Source organism: Netta rufina, assembly GCF_964035555.1.
Source record: "Netta rufina genome assembly, chromosome: 3".
Lineage (NCBI taxonomy): Eukaryota > Metazoa > Chordata > Aves > Anseriformes > Anatidae > Netta > Netta rufina.
In genome coordinates this window covers 73767729-73774231 of record NC_140125.1, presented here as the reverse complement: position 1 = coordinate 73774231, position 6503 = coordinate 73767729, and positions in this window count along the sequence as shown.

Sequence of the window (6503 nt, the reverse complement as noted above, 5' to 3'; positions counted from 1 at the left end):
TGTTGTCCTTAGAAAAAATAATCAGTTTCAAATTAACTACATTCATTACCGACTTCTCCTCAGTTTGGGGTTGGAGTCTGTGGGTTGGAGGAAGGTTTGGAAATATCCAGGAGCAAAAGAACACACGACCATAATGCATGTCTCTGGGAATGGATATGCAGAAAATAAGAACTGGTTCTAACAGCTCGGTATCCAGATTATGTGAATCTCAGGGGTCTTTACTTTTGGATTGGTTCTAGTCTGATCCCAAAACTGAATATCCATTAAAAAACCCAATGTGTCCTCCTGCAGAGCACTCTCACATACAGTTCTAGCCTATAAAATCTAGTTTGTGTACTGTAGGACCACTCTACAGCGTGTATCAAAGCACAGTACAAAGAATGGGGACAAGCAAAAGTTGCCTTCCAAAGGTTTCCTTTCCAAAAAGTTTCCAAAACAGACAAAAAAAAAAATCAATGACCGAATCCGTATGTGATTGGGAATAGATCAACACTTTCTGGGATCGTTAGATTAATGGGCTAAAGCCATTACTGTACTGTGAAGGCAATTGTGGCTTTTTGTAGCCAGCCGGTGCGTTTTGTTGTCGAGATGCTGCTGGTTTCCCTGGCTGGGCAGTCGAGCTGGGAAAGAGGCTGGCAAGAGCTGCTGTGGACGGGGTAGACGAGGAAATCCAGCTCTGCAGACAGGAAAATTTCAGAAATTCCAAGGAGGAATTTGAGCCTGGGGGGAAGGCTTGTTTCTTTTGCTCCGTGACTCCTCAACCTGTTGTCTGAAGCGCTGATTGCTAACAGATGCACCTATCTGCCTCTCTGCTTTTCTTGGGGGATGTTGTTTTTCAGCAGCGTGACGTTTTTTCTGTGATCTCCCCAGGATGTTGTCCCTCTGCTGCGTATGCTCGTCTGTATCATCGTTCTCCGCGGAATAAAGAGGCTCTGGAAGCACGGTACCCCTTGTTTAACCCCTTTTTCTCCTTAATCTATGTCAGTCTTTCAGCAGTTACTGAAGCCGTGGTTTTCTAGGACCGTCTGTCAAATGAGAGATTGTTAAGATTTGCTCGTTAACAGGAAGGAGAAGGAACTTGGAGCTTCTTTAGATAACTTTTCCTGTGTGAAAGTCTTCCAGATACAAGACAGAGGGGCTGTTTCCTTCCAGACAGCTTGCTCCGGGTGTTGGCATTGCTGCAGGGACGCGAAATTGCCAGGGACTGCCTGTGAGCCCGAAGAACGGATATAGGGGACCTTGAAATATGAACACTGGGGCAGTGGAGGCAATGTTAATGTGGAGGCAGTGCTTCTGGCCACCAGAATGTCCTCAGCAGTGACAAGGGCCCACTTCACTGAGTAAAGATAAGAACAGCTTGGGAACTCAAGTATGGGAAGGGATCAGTAAGGATCCAGGAGGATAGAAAGGACATTTTTCTGCAGTTAAAATGCATATTCCGAGGTAATCAGTTTTTTCCCCTTGTCTGAAAGCCAAAGAAAAGCCAGCTGCCATTAAAAGCCTGTCCCTTTGTTATGCTAAGCCACGGAAAAAAAGAAAAGGCAGTCCTTTTGAGAGGAAGAAGTCAGGTTCAAGCATTACCACAAATGAAATATCACACTTTTCAAATTAAAATGCAGGAAATCCTTGAGCTCCTGTCCCCTTTCCTCGCTGTACTCATCTTGGCTCTTCCAGGAAAGTGTCCCTGGTCCCAGGCTGTTTCAAAGAACTGGCTCTCCCACTGGTGCTTGCCCTACCTGGGCACTTTGTTCTCCCCTGAGCTCTTCAGAGGGTTTTGGCTGTTCCTCTTCACCTGTGAGCTGTTCACGGAAATTATGGTATTCAGGCAAGACAAAAGCTGAGCTTTTATATCAGTTTGGAGGAAATTGTTGTAGAGTACGTGCGTTTGCACTATAGATTAAGGAGAGTAAACAACTCTTTTGCAACCGAGCAAATCTCAAAGCACCGAGCCTTTGCAGCTCGGTGCTATGGCATCGCTATGGAGATTGACCAGCAGAGAGGACTCTCTGCAATTTCCTCTCATGTGCTTTTCATAATGATATATTAATTAAAATATATTAATTAAAAGGAAACAGATTTATGATCAATAGCCAGTCGGTCTGTAGGTCATAGAAAAATTAATGGGAGGCCCTTCCAAGAGTTGCTGCATCGTTTGTGTGCTTGAACAGAGGAATGAGAAGTACAAAATCATCCTAAACTTGCTCAGGACCCATGGCTTCTATAATTACATACAGCTCTAACAGAAACTGCAGCTACTAATGGGCTCCCAGGTAACACAACAGAGCGACTCGAGCAGGATTGTTTATTCCCAACCCTCCCAAAAGCTCTGGGTGAGCCCAGTTTAGTCAGGTGTTAAATATGATTAACTGCAGTGGCTTTGGGTGGCTTAAGGTTTTATTTCCAACCCCTGGTTTCTCACAGTGCCACAATATAGGAGGCAATCTAAAGATAATGCAGCTATTGATTTATTTTTTTTTAATGACACAAGTGCATAGGATGGAATACACCAGTATCGATTTCATGCTAAATTTCTGGAAGTCACCGCTGACTCTCACACACCTTAAGCCTGCCGGTTAAACAACAGATTATCTGCCTCTCAAACCCCATCTCCAGCAGGACTCCTTTCGAGGAACAGCAAAGCTGTTGTATAAATTCAGCTCGCTCAGGTTTGGGTTTGTTAAGCTCTTCTGGGGCACAAGTCTGCCTGTAGTGATTGAATGCAGTGCATTAGGCTTCATGCAAGTGACTACAAGGTATTTATGTCTTTCAGGGACACTCCTTGGATGAGCTGCTGAGAGTTCCTGTGTTTTCTGCACAAACATCGCAGCGGTGGCAGATAAGCATCTCGCAGAGGTAAAGCACAGTTTCGGGATCTGCAGTCCCAGGTATGGCACAGGCCACACCGCACGTTGATCTACTTGAACTCAGACAAATGCACGTCAAATGTCCTGTGCCAGGAGCTGAGATCATCTGTTTTGAAAAAAAAAGAAGGGATATACCACTCCCTTGTTTTCTATCAACAGATGGGGTGGTGCAGGGTGCCCTCTGCTATGCAAGAGAGTGCACAGGCAGTGCCATCCCCTGCAGTCCTCCCACCCCGAGCACTCAGTGCTCCAGTTGTTTTCAGGTGCAGGATGGGAAGCGTGGAGTCAAGATCTGTCAAACGTTTTCCAACACAGGGTTTATGTCGAGCTTTCTTTGTACGTTGGATTTTCACAGGAAGCACTGGATCTTTGCTGCAGGGGTAGTTTATCTTCAGGGTTCTTCTCATGCGTTTCTGATTCCTGAGCTGGGAAGCTATGTACGCTCTCCATCAAACTCTCTGTTTATGCAAAGTTATTCTAAAGGAAAAAAACAGGAAAAGGTAGTGGCAATCCCATTAACTCCAGGGCAGGCAGAGTAATTCTGGATTAAATAACTATTATGGCCCTTAGTGTGCAGTCCCAGAAGTTGCCTCTCCTGTGGGATACCCTGATACAACGTACCATCATTAGCAGGGTATCACCTCATGCCACCATTTTTGGTACCTATCTGTCAAAATGCTTTTATTCTGGTACACCGAACCTTGGCTAGAAATAGCAGATGGATTCCCGTCTTCATGTATGATCTTTCTTACATCTCACCTAAATGAAATTGCTGCTCTATCTAAATTACTTAAATCAAGAAAAAAAAGCTTCTCGCTTGCATATGCTGGGTGCCAAGCATGCACTTTCTTTTTTCTCTTAATTAGAGTGGGGCTTTCAGAATGACTTAAGCTCCAAACACTCTGACTGAGAAAGATATCCCAGTTTGCTATTTTCATGTGGAAATTGTTCCATGGAATAAAATGGTTGCATTTGGATTTGTTATGAGATTAGAAGAAGGAACCTCCTACCAGGAACAGAGCGCTGCAAATTGCTCGAATTCCTCAGATGTGTGGAGTGCCTAGGTGGAGCTTTTACCAGGTATTAAGCCATTTCTGAAGCCTCTGACTGATGCTGCCCTTGGGAAGATGGTCACACAGTTCGGTCACACAGTTCGTACTCTGTTAGGGACTTGGGTTGAGTATGGCCTTACTTGACTTTAAGAATTGTTTCTGCAGGTCTGTTTGTGTGTGTGCAGCTTTACAGCTCACTTCCTTTTGCAGGAAGATAAGTCCTGAGGAGTACATGACTCATAGAAACTGAAGAGGAAGAGCAGCCCCTGATGACACTACGCACATACGTGGGTGGCATGGTGCTAAACTGCACCTGGAGATTACAATTTGGGCAATAATCCCGCAGCTGTAAAGCTGATAACAAGCAATACAACCATAGGGTACACCCTCAAAGTGAATGTACAGGTAGAAGAATCAGAGCAGGTAAGGAGCCTTTTTTAATCTTACCCCCGCTAATGAAAATTTACAATTAGAGAAATGAAATAATTTTATGTCACGCATTTGTGTATTTAATATATATTTATATATAGCGTGACTTCTGGGTAGGTTTCTCAAGAAAGAGATCCTGTTTAGAAATGGAGCATCATTTAGAAATACGTTGTGTAATAAACACAGTGCTGGGGCTGAAGGATTTTAAGATGAGAAGTTTGCTATTTTTTCTGCTGTTTTACTTGGTTTCAAGCTGTATCCACCCCAATGCCACCAGCAGGCATTCAGGAGACCCAGGCACGCTCTGTGCCACCTAGCAGGGAGCGACCCCGCGACCCGCAGCCCCTGCCAGCTGTGCTGCAGCCCCCTTTGGCCCTGCCCCGCAGCTTTCCTGCTGTTCCTTTTGTGCAGCAGGGTAATAAGCACCTCCTAGAACTGCTTAAAGTTGTTCTCCTTCATGTTACAGTGCAATTAAAGATGAGATTAAATTTAAAATGTCTTCTGAGATGATAGATAAATAAAAGATGTGAGTAAAGATGAGATACTCATCTTCTTTTGTGCTTCTGCATTGGCTTAGGATGTTTCTGCACTGGCTTAGGATGCAGCACAACCTCCTGCTGTAGAATATGGTAAAATAACATTGTATTGGAGCTAAATTTATAGGAATATCACATCAGGGAAAAAATAACTGCAGAATACTATAAATACGTTTTATGTATAATATTCTATGCAAGAAGAGGGTCAGCTGTATTGATTTTCCAGATCAATATGGCAAGAACAGTACACAGAGCTGTGTGTAGCCAAGGTTTTAGCATGGTTTAGATCTGTTTGTACTGGTTTAGCTGTCAGCAGGGCAGCGGGCTGCTGTTCCCTTCCAAAAAAAAAACCAGAACAGTTGAAGAAATAACATGTCCTGTGGCTTGTCACCCCCAACATCTCCTGGTGGCAGGGCTTGTGTTGGTGCTCCTTGGCTTGTCTCCTTGGGGACTTCATCATCAGGAGCTTCTCCTCTGATGCAGGCTGGTGTGTTTTGGAGCAGGCTGGCAGCGCTGCAGGACTGGGTGGCGTTTTGCAAAGGTCGGTGAGGAGGAGCTAGGGAGTGGTCGCATCTCTGAAGGGCACAACTGTCTGCAAACTTCATGCCTATGGCCTCGAGGTATAACTGTAAAATAAACAGGTACAAACAGCTCTAAGGGAACAGAAGACAAACCACACACAACAGTTGAAGTTTTTTAGTTAACATGGCTTGAATTCACTCCATATAGCTTATGGATGTAGGAAAGGGTTTCTGGAGGGGATTTTACAGGATTTGTCCCACTTAAAGCTCTGCAGTATTCACATCACAGCACTTGGATCTGCTTTTTTTTTGCGTGACCAGACTGAACTGGGAACTTAAATTCCCCATGTTCTGGGGCTTTCCTCCATCTTTTATCTTTATTTTCAGCCTTTGTCATGTAGATGGTCAGAACTTCTCTATTATCCCATTTCCCTGTGAAAGTGAATTATGTGCCCGACCACCCAACCAATACGAGCTATAGTCACTGCGTGCTGTTTGCTCATCAGGAGTGTATCACATCTACCTCTCTGCTTCCAGTTCATCCATAATCAGTATAACCATGATACTACTTTCACACATTAAGTTCTTCTTACACATCTTTTTGACATTAGATGGCTTTTTCGGTGACCTGGCAGACTTTCAACGAAAACTGAATTATTGGCAGACAAAAATAAAGTCATTTGTAAAGCCACTGAGTTCATCTAATCTCTCTGTCTTATTTCCATCAAAGTCATATCAAGGTGAATTTGATGTTTGGCTTTTTTTCCCCCCCTCACTTTTAATGTGTTCTAGGAGGGGTTAGGATGACATGTGGTATCAATATTTAAGTGATATCAAGGAAAAGAGATTACACACAAAAGAAAGCATTCGATTTTATCATACTACAGAACAGGTACCATCTGTTACCTGCGCTGTGCCAAAACTGGCTCTTTTTGCATCTGAGTTTAAGCTGGATACCGTCTAGGATGTTGGCAACATGAAAGAAGAATGCACTTAATAAAGGCAGAAAACACGGCCGTACATGGCATGTGATTCTCATCTATGGATGGTCAAGTAGAAGATCTTTCATACGCAGGAAGTTCTAAAGGCACTGGGAATCTC